The 14,091-nt window shown below is 34.4% G+C and overlaps 1 pseudogene; it reads left to right on the top strand.

The window, feature by feature from the left end:
- The first annotated feature begins 386 nt into the window (after positions 1–386).
- LOC131826653 (dynein light chain 1, cytoplasmic-like) lies at positions 387–683 on the top strand (annotated as a pseudogene).
- Positions 684–14,091: the final 13,408 nt, after the last annotated feature.

Below are 14,091 nucleotides of genomic sequence, written 5' to 3' on the forward strand. Positions count from 1 at the left end.
TCTCAACAAAAATATTTGCAAATAGAATCCAGCAATGTAAAAAAAAAAAAAAAAAAGAACTATACACCTGACCAAGTGGTATTTATCCCAGATATGCAAGGATGCCCCAACATTAAAAAATCAATTATTATCGTCCATCCCATTAACCAACTAAAGAAGAAAAATCACATGATGATATCAATAGATGCAGGTAAAGTATTTGACAAAATTCTACTAACATTCTTGATGAAAATTGCAGTAAACTAGGAGTAGGGAGGAGTTCCTCAACTTTTTAAAGAATATAAACAAAGACCCAAGTGAGGACAGCTCCTGCTGGGTCTGAGAGTCACCAGCTCTCCCACCCTTTAAAACCATTGCTATGGACTAGCCCCTACTCCATGGTAATCATGTGCAACCAAAAGGCCCTGATAAAAAATGCCCTGATAAAATGCCCTGATAAAAAATGAAGCATGTTGGAGGAGATGCAACAGGAGTGGGTAGAATGTACAACTCAGGCACTGGAGAAATATAACATAGAGAGGGACACTGTGGCCTATAGGAAAAAGGAGTTTGACAAAGAATACAACCCCACCTGGGACTGCCTCATGGCGAGAAACTTCAGTAGTTATGTGACAAATGAAACCAAATGCTTCAACTACTTCTATCTGGGCCAAGTGGCTATTCTTCTGTTCAAGTCTGATTAAAACCATGAACTGTGTCACCCACCCAGCGATCCACCCAAAGACAAGGACTGCAGTCTAAATTTCAAATACTGAAATCTTCCATCTTGCCTAAGGGAATACCTTGATCTTTGAACCTTTATTGTGTTGTTTTGTATGAGACGTTCTCCGTATGAATTTGTTGTGATGATAAAACAGCAAAATAGCTTACCTTTGTATTTATTTTATTTTTTAAAAAAAGATTTTATTTATTTGACAGACAGAGATCACAAGTAGGCAGAGAAGCAGGCAGAGAGAGAGAAAAGGAAGCAGGCTCTCTGCTGAGCAGAGAGCCCAATGCAGGGCTGGATCCCAGGACCCTGGGATCACAACCTGAGCCGAAGGCAGAGGCTTTAACCCACTGAGCCACACACACGCCCCTATTTTCTATTCCATACTTCTCTTCCTATGTTTATGCTACTCAAAATCCATTCCTTTCAAAAAATAATAAATATGCTGGAGAAAAAAAAAGAATATATTACAGAACCCTATAGCTAACATCATACTTAGTATTGAGAAATTTTAAGTTTTCCACTAAGATTATGTACAAGACAAGAATGTCCATTCCTAATGCTCTTTTTCCAATATTGTACTGGAAGACCTTGTTAATGCAAAATGCAAAAAAAGGAAATAAAATAAATACCATGAAGGAATATGTATAATTGCCTTTTTTTTTTATACATGACATGATTGTCTATGTAGAAAGCCCAAAAGAACCAACAAAGATTCTGAGAACTAATAAGAGATTATAGCAAGCTTTTAGAATATAAGGTTAATATATAGAAGTCAATTGCTTTCTAAGATACCAGCAATGAACAACTGGCATTTAAAATTAAAAACACATTACCATTTACATTAGCCCCTCCAAAAGTAAATACTTAAGTTTAAATCTAACAAAATATGTATAAACTCCATATAAGGAAAACTATGAAACTCTGTGATTAAAATCAAAGAACTAAATAAATGGAGAGATATTCCATATTCATGTACAGGAAGACCTAATATTTATTAAAATGTCAGTTCTTTACAACTTGATCTATAGATTTAGAGCAATCTCAATCAAAATCTCAGCCAGTGGGCACCTGGATGGCTCAGAGGGTTAAAGCCTCTGCCTTCGGCTCAGATCCAGGGTTCTGGGATCAAGCCCCACATTGGGCTCTCTGCTCTGCAGGGAGCCTGCTTCCCTTCCTCTCTCTCTGCCTGCCTCTCTGCCTGCTTGTGATCTCTGTCTGTCAAATAAATAAATAAAATCTTTTTAAAAAACATCTCAGCCAGTTATTTTGTGAGTATGAAAAACTGATTCTAACACTTGATGAGCTGGATTTCATCAAAATAAACATTTCTGCTCTATGAAAGAGAGATCAAGAAAATGAAAAGAAAAACCACAGAATGGGAGAAAATATTTGCAAAAGATGCTCTTGATGAAATATCCAAAATGTGAAGAGGTCTTAAAACTCAACAATATAGGACACCAACAACCAATTAAAAAATGGGCCAGGGGCATCTGGATGGTTCAGTCAGTTATGAAATCAACTCTTGATTTCATCTCGGGTCATGATCTCAGAGTGGTGAATTCAAGCCCTGCATTGGGCTCCACACTCAGTGAGGAGTTGGAGCCTGCTTGAGATTCTCTCCCTCTCTCTTTGCCCCTCCCCCTGCTTGTGTGGACTCTGTCTCTAAAATAAATAAAGAAATCTTAAGTAAAATAAAAAATGGGCCGAAGATCTTAATAAACACCTCTCCAAAAAAGATATATGGATGTAAAACAAACATTGGAAAGTTGTCAACATCATACATCATTAAGGAATTGCAAATTAAAACAATAATAAAATACCACTGTACATGTATTTGATGAATAAGAATGGAAACACTGACAACATTAAATGCTGTGGTGGATATGGAGTGATAGGAACACTCATTCATTGATAGTAAGAATGCAAAATGGTATAGCTACTTAAGAAGATAGTTTGGCAGTTTCTCATAAAACTAAATATACTCTTACCACATGATATAACAATTTCACTCCTTGATATTTGCCCAAATGAGTTAAAAACTTATATCCACACAGGGGCATCTGGGTGGCTCAGTTGGTTAAGAGTCCTACTCTTGGTTTCAGCTCGGGTCATAATCTCGGGGTCTTGAGATAGAGCCCTGAGTCAGGTTCCATGCTCATCAAGGAGTTTGCTTGAGATTCTCTTCCTCTTTATCTCCCTCTGCTCCTTCCCCTTCTGTGCCCCTCACTCTGCCCATCCCCACTTCCCTCTGTGTCTCTCTCAAATAAATAAATAAATAAATAAATAATAACATATCCATACATACACAGAAAAACTACATACAAATGTTTATAATAGCTTTATTCATAATTGCCAAAACTTGGAAGCAACTAAGATGTCCTTCAGTGGGTGAATGGATAAAGAAACTCTGGTACATCCAGACAATGGAATATTATTCAGTACTAAAAAGAAATTGGCTACCAAGCCATGGAAAGCCATGGAGGGTCCTTAAATACATATTAATAAGTGACAGAAGCTAATCTGAAAAGACTACATACTACATGATTCCAGCTACAAGGCAAAATTATGGAGAGTAAAAAGAAATCAGTAATTGGCAGGAATAGGAGGAATAACAAAGTAAATAGCAGTTTTATGACAGTGAAAATACTTTGTATGGCATTATAATAATATTTAAATGTCACTACATATTTGTCCAAATCCATAGAATGTACAACACCAAGAGTAAACCACAAAATAAACTATGGTGTTTGGGTTATTATGATGTCTCAGTGTAGGTCTGTCAATTATAACAAATGTGCCCCATAGTGAGAAATATTGATAATGGGGGCTGTGCGTATCTGGGAGTGAGGAGTGTATACGAAATCTCTGTGCTCCCTCTCAATTTTGTGGTGAACCTTAAACTACAGCAAAAAAATTAAGTCTTAAAAAATTATATATAAATTAAGATGGATTTCTAACAAAAGAGTTCAACTAACCCAATGAAAGGTAAAAAAGACACAAAGGAATGAGCACCAGAGAAAATATATAAGATAATGGCAGACTTAAGCATTGATGTTTTAATAATTATCTTAAAAGTAAATAGTTTAATTACCAAAATATGAATACTGTTACAAAAAATTAAAATAATTACCCAATTATATGCTATTAAAAAAACTCAGTTAAAATTCCATGACATAGTTCAGTTAAAAGGAAAATGATAGAAAAAGATAAATGACACAAACAATAATTTAAAATAAAAATGAGTAATAATATTACAATATTTAGAATAATAGGTGGGAGTGGCTGTATCAATATGTGATAAAGCAAACATCAGAATAAAGGAAATTACTGGAAGTAGAGAGTACTAGAATTTCATAATGGAAAAAAATATAATCCACCAGGAAGACATAATAATCCTAAATGGGTAAGTACCAGAAAACAGAGATTCAAAATATTGAAACAAAACCTGAAGGAGGTGACAGAAAAAGAAAAAAAATCCTCAATTACAGTTAAAAACTTCAGTGCTCTCTTTCAGCTACTAATAATAGTATTGGACAAAAAAATCAACAAGAATATAGAAATTTCAATGACACAGTCAGCCAACAGACTCTAATTGGCATATAGAACACTCCATCCAATAACAGAAGATGCATTCTTCTCAGGTTCACATGAAACATTTACCAAGATAAATCGTACCTGTTTGGACAAACAACAAATTTAAAAGAACTGAAATCATACAAAACATGTTCTTTGACCACGATGAAATCAAACTAGAATCAGTAATAGAAAGACAAAAGAAGCATATCTGAACACATGGAAATGAAACAATACACTTCTAAGTAATCTACAGGTAAAAATAGATACCTCAAAGGAAATAAAAATTACATATAAATAAATAAAAATGCAAAGACAACACATCAAAATATGTGAGATCCAGATATCACAGTGCTAAGAGGGAAGTTCATAGCACAGAAGCTTAAATTAAGAAATAGTAAAAAAAAAATCTCAAGCCAATCTCTCAAATTCCTACCTCCAGACACTAGAAACAGAAAAGCAATATGAACCCAAAGCAAGCAGTTAGAAGGAAATAAAAATAAGAGCTAATAAGTGAAATTGAAAATAGGAAAATAATAGGGGGACAAAAACTGGTTCCTCAAAAAAAATGATTAAAATTGATAAATTACTAGCAAGTTTAACAAATATTTAAAAAGAGAAGATATAAATGACCAATATTTTAAAAAATCTTCTTTAAAAAGAAGATTATCCTATAGATCTTGCAGACATCAAAGAGCTAATAAAGAATATTACAAATCATTTTCATACTCATAAATTTGACAACTGAATCAAAATGAGCCAACTCCTCAAAAATCACACTTCTAAAATGCAACTAATGTAATATAGGTAATGTGAATAACTATAAACATTAAATAAACTGAATTTGTAATTAACTCCCTCCTAAATCTCCTGGACCTCACGATTTTAGTAGAGAATTCCACGAAATACTTAAGAAGAATTAACATCAGTTTTACACATCTTCCATGAAATAGAAAAAGGAAGGAATACTTTTCAACTCATTGTATGAGGTCAATATTATCCCAATACCAAAAAGACAAAGACAGTAGAGAGGGCAAAACTACAGACCAAAATCTCTCATAATTTAAGTTGCAAGAAACTTCAACAAAATATTAGCAAATAGAATACAACACTATATAAAAAGAATCATATGCCATGATCCAGTGGTATTTATTCTAAGTATGCAAGATTGGCTCAACATTCAAAACAATTAATGTAATACACGAAATCACATTTTTAAGGAAAAAAAATATATGATCATATCAGTTGATGCAGAAAAAGTGTTTGCCAAATCCAACACCCATTTATGCAAAACAAAACAAAACAAAAATCTCAGCAAGCAAGATGAAAGCAGAGGGGAAGAACTATCTCAACTGGATAAAGAGCATTTACAAAACCACAGATAACATTATACTTAATTGTGAAAGATGAATACTTTCCCCCTAAGATCAGGAACAAGGCAAGGATGTCTCATCACTCCTATTTAACATATATTGGAAGATTTAGTCACTGCAATAATGACAGAAGAAAAGAAATATAGTATACAATTGGAAAGAAAGAAATAAAACCATCTCTATTTGCAGATGGTATGAAAATCCCAAGGAATCTACAAAATAAATAATAATAATAATAATAATGCACTCAACAATGTTTCAGAAAGAAGGTGAACTGACATAAGTCAATCTCATTTCTAATACTTAAATATAAAGATACCAAAATTAAAAGTACAATACCATTTACAGTGACTCCAAAGTACATGAAGAAATTAAGTATAAACTTAAAACATGTACAGGATCTGTATGCTAAAAATAACAAAATACTAATGAAAGAAATCAAAGAGGATCTAAAAAAAAAAAAAATGGAAAGGAGTCTTGAGTTCAAGACTCAACATAAAGATGTCAATCACCACCAAATTGTCTTTCCATTTAATGCCATTTCTATCAAAATCCCAGCAAGTTTTTTTGTGGCTATTGACAAGTTTATTCTAAAAATTATATAGAAATGTGCAGGCCCTAGAATAGCTAAAATGATCTTGACAAAAAAAATATGAAGTATAGGAATAACTGTCCCCCAAATTAAGGTATATTGTATAGCCATGGTTTTCAGGACATTGTGGTATTGGTGGAGGAATAGATACATACATCAATGGAATAGAAGAGAGAATCCAGACCCACACAAATATGCTCACCTAATTTTTGACATCAATTCAAAGCAATTTAATGGAGAAGGGACAGTCTTTCAACAAGGGATGTTGGAGCAATTGGACATCTAAAGCAAACAATATGAACCGCTTTGTCACAGTAGATTGAGGGCAAAACACAAAATGTGAAACTATTCAATTCTTAGGGGAAAAGAAGAGAATTGTCAAGATCTAAGATGAAGTAAAAAGCCCTTAAACTTAACACAAAAAGCACAGTCCATTAGAGAAAAAATGATAAATTTGACTTCATCAAAATTAAAAACTTTTGCTATGCAAAAGACCTTGTGAAGAAGATGAAAACACAAGCTCCATCTTTGGAGTAAATATTTGCAAACTACATATTTGACAAAGGAGTAGTATCCTAAATATATAAAGAACTCTCAAAATCAACATTTTTTAAAAGTCCAGTTAGACAATGGCAAAACTCATGAACACTGAAAAGGATATACAAAAGAAAAGACATCCAACATCCCTAGGCATCAAGGAAATGCAAATCAAGACTGCAAAGCAGTTTCACTACACACCTATCAGAATGGCAAAAATAGGAAATGTTGAAAACAACAGCTGCTGGTAAGAATATGAAAAAGCTGGAGGACTCACACATTGCTGGTGGAAATGTAAAATTGTACAGCCACTCTGAAAAGAAGTTTGGCAGTTTCTTACAAGACTAAAAATGCAATGACCACATAGCCTAGTGATGGCAGTCTTCAGCATTTATTCCAGAGAAATAAAAAATTATGTTTACCTAATAACCCATACACAAACATCCATAGCAGTTTATTCATAATGGTCCAAAACTGGAATCAGCCCAGATGTCCTTTTACAGGTAATCAGTATACCATGATACATCCAATGCCATGGAATGCTACTCAGCAATAAAAAGAATGAACTATTGATACACACAACACAACAGTTTAGAAAATCTCTGGTGAATTTTGCTAGGGGAGAAATATCAATCCAAAAAGTTTACTACTGTATGATTCAAGTTATATAACACTTTTGAAATGACATAATTTCATAAATGGAAACAGACTAGTGGTTTTCAGATATATGGAAATGCGGGCATAGGGCAGGGGGGTGGCGGGACGGAAGTGGCTTTGCTATAAATGTAACATGAGGGATCTTCATGATGATGGTTTAATATTTTAACTGTGGTTACGGACACCCAAACATAAATGATGATAAAGTTGTATAGAACACATACACATGCACAAATGAGTACAAGTAATTAACTGAGGAAATCTGAATAAGACCAGCAAATTACGTATCAGTCAATATCCTGCTTGTGATATGACACTATCGTTCTGCTAATGTTATCATTGTGGGGAATTCCATAAAGAGCATGTGGGATCTCCGCATTATTTCTTAAACTTCAAGTGACTCTGTAATTATATCGAAAAAAAATTCAATGAAAAATAAAAGCACTCAGTAAAAAAAAAAAATAAATAAATAAAGGTAGATATTCTGGGAAGATATAAAGAAAACTGCAAATGTCTGCTTTTAGCTAACTTAAGTCTTTGAAAGACATTTAAGTCTTATGAAATGAATTTAAACCAATTCAATGTTTAATGAGCTAAGTATTGCAGAAGCCAGAAATGGGTATGAATTTTGCCTTCAAGAACTCTTCTCTACCAATGCTTCTATCTTTACATCTCTATCTTTTCTCACTAAACTTTTTCAAATAGCTTTCTGCTCTTGGGTTGTATGCCTTTGTGTGCACAGAGCTCTTCTCAGTTCCAATGGACTCTGTCCTCACCCTTCTTCTGAAAAGTCTGTGGAAGACATGATCACAGTGACTTTCTAATTGCCAAATCTGAAGGTACAACAAACAATGTTATGTGAAAAAGCCTGGAATAAGTTTCATCAATTATAACAAATGTACCACTTTGTTGGAACATGTTGCTAATGGAAGAGATTGTGCATGTGTATGACAGGGAATATATGGGAACTCTCTGCACCTCCCTTTTAATTTTGCTGTGAACCTAAAACTGCTGTAAAAAAAAAAAAAAAAAAGAAGAAGAAGAAGAAGAAGAAGAAAGAAGTCTTTTTAAAAACAAAGAAAACATAATATATAACAACAGCAACAAAAATCCTGGAATATTTATGAAAATATTTTTCTGAAGACAACACGGACAATTTTTATATATCCTAATTTTTGCTTTTTCCTAAGTTTTACATTAAGCAGAAAAGGAGGAGGGAGTAGAGAGGAAGAGAAAGAGAACGAGAAAAATTATCCATAATATATGTGTGCATAAGCATTTCAAACGCAAATAAGTCACAATATCTTTATATTTCCAAAATGAAATCATGCAACAAATGTGTTTGGGTATTCAGAATATCATGACAATCCTTCCCTTTTTAAATATTTTCATCAGTGTCACTTGTAAAAACTGTCTAATTCCTCCATTTAGCTTACCATAGTGAAATCAACCAGCCCTCATTGATTTTATTTTTATGTTTTTAACATTGTTAAAAACAACAATGTTTTTAACGTTGTTTAGCATTGAGGTTGTTTATGATACGATGTTTATGACAATAAATATCTTCATAGCTAAATCTTTGCTACATTGGCAGTGATTTCCTGACGATATACATTTTTAAAATTTATTTTCAGGGTTTTTAAAAAAGATTTTATCTATGTATTTGAGAGAAAGCCAGCAGGAGCTGAGGGAGGGGCAGAAGGAGATGGAGAAGCAGACTCCCCGCTGAGCAGGGAGCCTGATGCCAGCTGGATCCAAGGGCCCTGAGATCATGACCTGAGCCAATGGCAGAGACTTAACCATCTGAGCCACGCAGGCACCACTATTTTCTGTTTTTACTAAAAGTTGACAAACAGCCAATTTATCCACCACTTTGCCAACTTTGGAGATTATAACTAGAGGGGGAAAATATCTTTGCTAATTTATAGGCAAAAAAGATTTGTCACTGTGGTTGTAATTTGCATTCTTTTGTTTATGAGATAAAACTGATTTTTTAAAAAATCTTTTTTAGACCAACAGACCTGATGGGTACTCTGTCCTTTCCTATAGCTTTCCAAGGGCTGATTTTATACCAAAACTATTCAACTTCCTCATATATATTGCAGACATTTTCTCCCACTTTGCCCTTTTAACCCTGTTTATTATGGGTTTTGACATTCAGGCATTTTAACAAAATGTGTTGTCAAAACGAAGTAACAGATGTTATAGCTAGTGAAACTATGGGTCATTTGTTTTTTTCCTTTTCTCATTTTTCTACAAAGAATACACTTTTTTGGTGTATATTGAAAAAGAAATCAGTCACAATGAGAATATTATATACAGAAAATTAAATGCTAATAAAACTGTATCAGCAGAAATTGTAGCTTTTGGTGGTTTTCTTATTACACGTGAACTAATGAGGGTAGGTAAACTGCACATTCAACCTCAGATACCAAAAAAAATGAAACAAGACCCTAGCCAGCAAAAAGAAAATTCTAATTATAATGAATTTAAAGGGAAAATACAGTAAAGTTGACTTAAAATGGTTATGAAATCTGGTTCTTGTGAAATTTCACCAAGAAAACAGAGTAAATAACAATAGAAATAATAATGAGAATAAATAAGTTATGAGGATGAAAAAGTACAGCATAAGGAATATACAATAATATTGTAATAACTTTGTATGGTGACAGATGGTGGCTAAATTTATGATGGTGAGCATTGTGTAACATGCAGAATTGTCAAATTCCTATGTTGTACACCTGAAATTAATATAACTTTGTATGTCAACTATACCTCAATAAAAATAAATTAAATATTAAAAATGAAACCATAAAAAATGAAAAAAATCACAAGGGTAAGGACATATAAAAACGATTTTCTAAACTATAAGATAATTCTCCACAAAACTCCTTATTTAAATATTTGAAATTAAAGTTGAAATGAGCAGTCTTCTTGGAAAATACAAATGCCCCACGTTGAATACAAATTCATGCCTTAAAATCTTAAATAAGACATTCATCAGACAATAAATAGGAAGAGTTTTATCAGAGGATGACTTCCTACAGAAGCGTCGAGTCCAGACAGTTTCATAGACAATGTTTCTCAAGTCATGGAGAAACAGACAATCCTTATTTGAAGTGTTTAAGAGCATAGACAAAGGCAAAGATTATTTTTAAATTACTTTCAATCACACTTATGAATGTAAGTGCAAAAATATTAAATCAAACATTAACAAGTTAAATGCTGGATCCACTAAAATAAAGAACTCCCCAGATTAATGCCAGAAAGGTTTAAACTAGGAATTCAAGGAGAATTCAAGATTGAGAGATAGGTTGACAGATATGATTATGTTAACATGACAACATAAATCACATAGTCATTTTCAGAGATGCAAATGCAGAACGTAATAAAAGTCAATATCTAGTGGAGGAGATCAAGAAGAAATACTTTCAGGAAAGCATGGAAAGAAACTGACAAAACAGGATGAAAGATCTGCCTGAAACTAACAGCAACACTAAACTGAAAGGTGAAATAATAATCACATTATAATCAAATAGAGAAACAAGGTAGAGATGCCTACACGTGCAGTTTGACTTATTATTGCTCTGAAAGGACTAGCCAAGACAAAGGTATTGAAAAAGAGCAGTTAGTATCAGAAAAAAGGAGACAACAGGAAAACCTAAGAGAAGTGACTGGAAAACAATGGCTCCTCACTGGAGTACTGATTGCTTGGGTAAGCACGTTATGAGAGGTGTTGTGGACGAAAGCATACTGCAATACCAGGAAGGTATTTTGCGCATAATAGACTGAAATGTAAAGTTTATAGGGAGGGACAAAAGACCCAGAAGAACAAAGTCACAAGACTGACACTGACTTCAAGACAATAATCAGGACAGTGTGGGTCTGATGCAAGAAGAGACAAGTAGATCAATGAAGCAGAATAAAGAGCCCAGAAATAAACCCATATGAAGACAGTCAACTGATCTTTGACAAAGGAGTAAGCACAATTTGGTGGAGAAAGGGCAGTGATTCCAACAAAAAGTGCTAGAACAACAGGATATCCACATGTGAAAGCATTAGTGTGGACACAGAGCGTGTCTACACTTCCATAAACATTAACTTGAAATGGATTATAAACCTAACTTTAAAATTCAAACCTGTAAACTTCTAGAAGATAATGCAAGAGAGAGTCTAGGTGACTTAGGGTTTGACAATGAGTTTTTGGATAAACATGGTAAATTTGAGGACTTGGGAGTAATTAAGGAAGAGACAGAGCCATAAGGAGTAATAACATACAAGAAGTCATTCATAGACTGCATTAGAGAGGAAGTCCTTTCCAAAAGGGACTTTCCAGAGCCAGTGACACATGTCATCACCAGAAAAGGAATGAGGCCAAGGACCTCCTAGGAAAAAAAGGGACATCAGAGAAGGGGCTTCTTGTCCGCGTGATGTCACTCAGCAGCACAGTGGGAAGTCTCTGGGTCAGAGATCTCTGAAGGGCAGCAGCAGTGTTTAGTCTTTTATAGCTACATGGTTTGTCTTGTTTATGATTACTAGATGTTAGATAAAATTTCACAGGGTATGCAAAATAGGTAGGCTCTGAATGGCTAGCAATGTTTATTTGGATTGTGTTTAAAATGATTTCATGTGTAAGAGTTTGTGTTTTGTGCCCATGGGCTTTGAGCTGATAGTCTCAGCCTGTTGTGAATCAGAAACATCCTGGGTCCATTTTAAGCCAGCATGACTATCAGGCTCATTTATACAACATCAGTGAAAGAAAACATTGATAACTTGGACTTCATTAAAATTAAAGACCCTTCCTTTCAAAAGACAATTTTAAGAGAATGGAAAGACAAAACACTGCCTGGGAGAGAATATTTGCAAGACATTTATCTGATAAAGGATTTGTGTCCAAAATAAATTTAAGAAACATAAAACTCAACAACCAATCAGTTGAAAATGGCAAGAGATCTGAGCAGATACATCACTAAGTACACGTGATGTAATGAACACTGAGTGTTATATGCAACTGATGAATCAGTAAGTTCTACCTCCAAAATTAAAAAAAAAAAAAAAGAATACATAGAGATGGTAAATAAGCATTTGAAAACGCATTCCACATCATATGTCATCATCTGTCATTAGAGAATTACAAATTAAATCAATAGTGAGATACCACAGCACATATATTAGAATGGCTAAGATCTAAAAAATGGACAGCCCTCAGTGATTTGGTGGATGTGGTGTCTCACTGCTGGTGAGAATGCAAAATGATACAGTCCCTTTGGAAGACAGTTTGAGAGTTTTTTTACAAAACCAAACATACTCTTACCATCCAAATCAGTAATTGTACTTCTTGGTATATCACCAAATGAGTTGAAAAGATGTCCACATGAAAATGTGTGCACAAATGTTTTTTAGCAGCTTTGTTCATAACTGCCAAAACTTGGAAGCAACCATGATGTCCTTCAATGACTGAATGGATAAACAAATTGTGATATATCCATACAATTCAATATTACTTGCACTGGAAATAAATGAGCTACCAAGTCACGGGAAGACATGGGGGATCCCTAAGTGCGTATGTCTTAGTGAAAGTAGCCAGTCTGAAAGAACTACCTAGTGTATGATTCCAGCTGTGTGGCATTCTGGATAACCAGAACTATAGAGACAATGAAAACATCAGTGATTGCCCATACTCCTATTTGTAGTCCAAGAGTTTGCTAGTTTTAACTAGTAGATATTAATTTTCCTTCCTTCATCATGGGCAAAAATTGAAACATGGAGAGTTCCCAGAGTTCTGAGATTGCCTTTCTTTAGTTCAGACACAGTTGCTCTATATACAATTAGAAATTCCCCAAAGATTGTGGCATGTTTCTAAGACTAGCACTAATACTTATAAATTCTGCCCACTGTTCCTAATTTATGCCATACTTCCCTCATGTTTCCTAGAATAGCAATAATTTTAAGCTACCATCTGAAAAATCCATAGCCTGCATGCAGAACAGGCTAATTCTTTTTTTGTTTAAGATCTTAATTTATTTATTTGAGAGAGATAAAGGGGTGGGGAAAGAGTAGAGGAAAGAGGACAAGCAGGCTCCCTGCTGAGCACAGAGCGGACACAGGGCTCTCCATCCCTGAGCCAAAATCAAGAGTTGGATTCTTAACTGACTGAGCCACCCAGGCGCCCCAGGACATGCTGATTCTTACAAGCTTTATTCTGTTCTTAATAATGTAGCTTAACATTGGAAAGGGTATGTGCTACGGTGAGTGCTGTGAATTGTGTAAGACTGATAATTCACAGACCTGTATCCTGAAACAAATAATACATTATATGTTAATTTAAAAAAAATACTGTAGCTTGAGATACATTCTAGCTCCAAGGGACTCATACACTTTATGGGCTTTTATTTGGAATCCTTCTCATCCACCTGCTGGGTTGCAAATGTATGGGAGACATGTCTCTACTTTTACCTACCCATCACACGCAAATTCATGGCCAAAGAAATTCCAGTCATGCCAACTGACTCAAGTCCCCTTACTTCCAGTGTGAAGGATCTTCTCCTAAAAGACTAACCTCTGGCATGATGTATGCCTCAAAATTCAACTAAGACCTTGTTCCTTACACTCAGTCAGTAGTCTGGGTCCTCACAGGTCAGGGTTTA

Source organism: Mustela lutreola, chromosome 1 (assembly GCF_030435805.1).
Source record: "Mustela lutreola isolate mMusLut2 chromosome 1, mMusLut2.pri, whole genome shotgun sequence".
Classification (NCBI taxonomy): Eukaryota; Metazoa; Chordata; class Mammalia; order Carnivora; family Mustelidae; genus Mustela; species Mustela lutreola.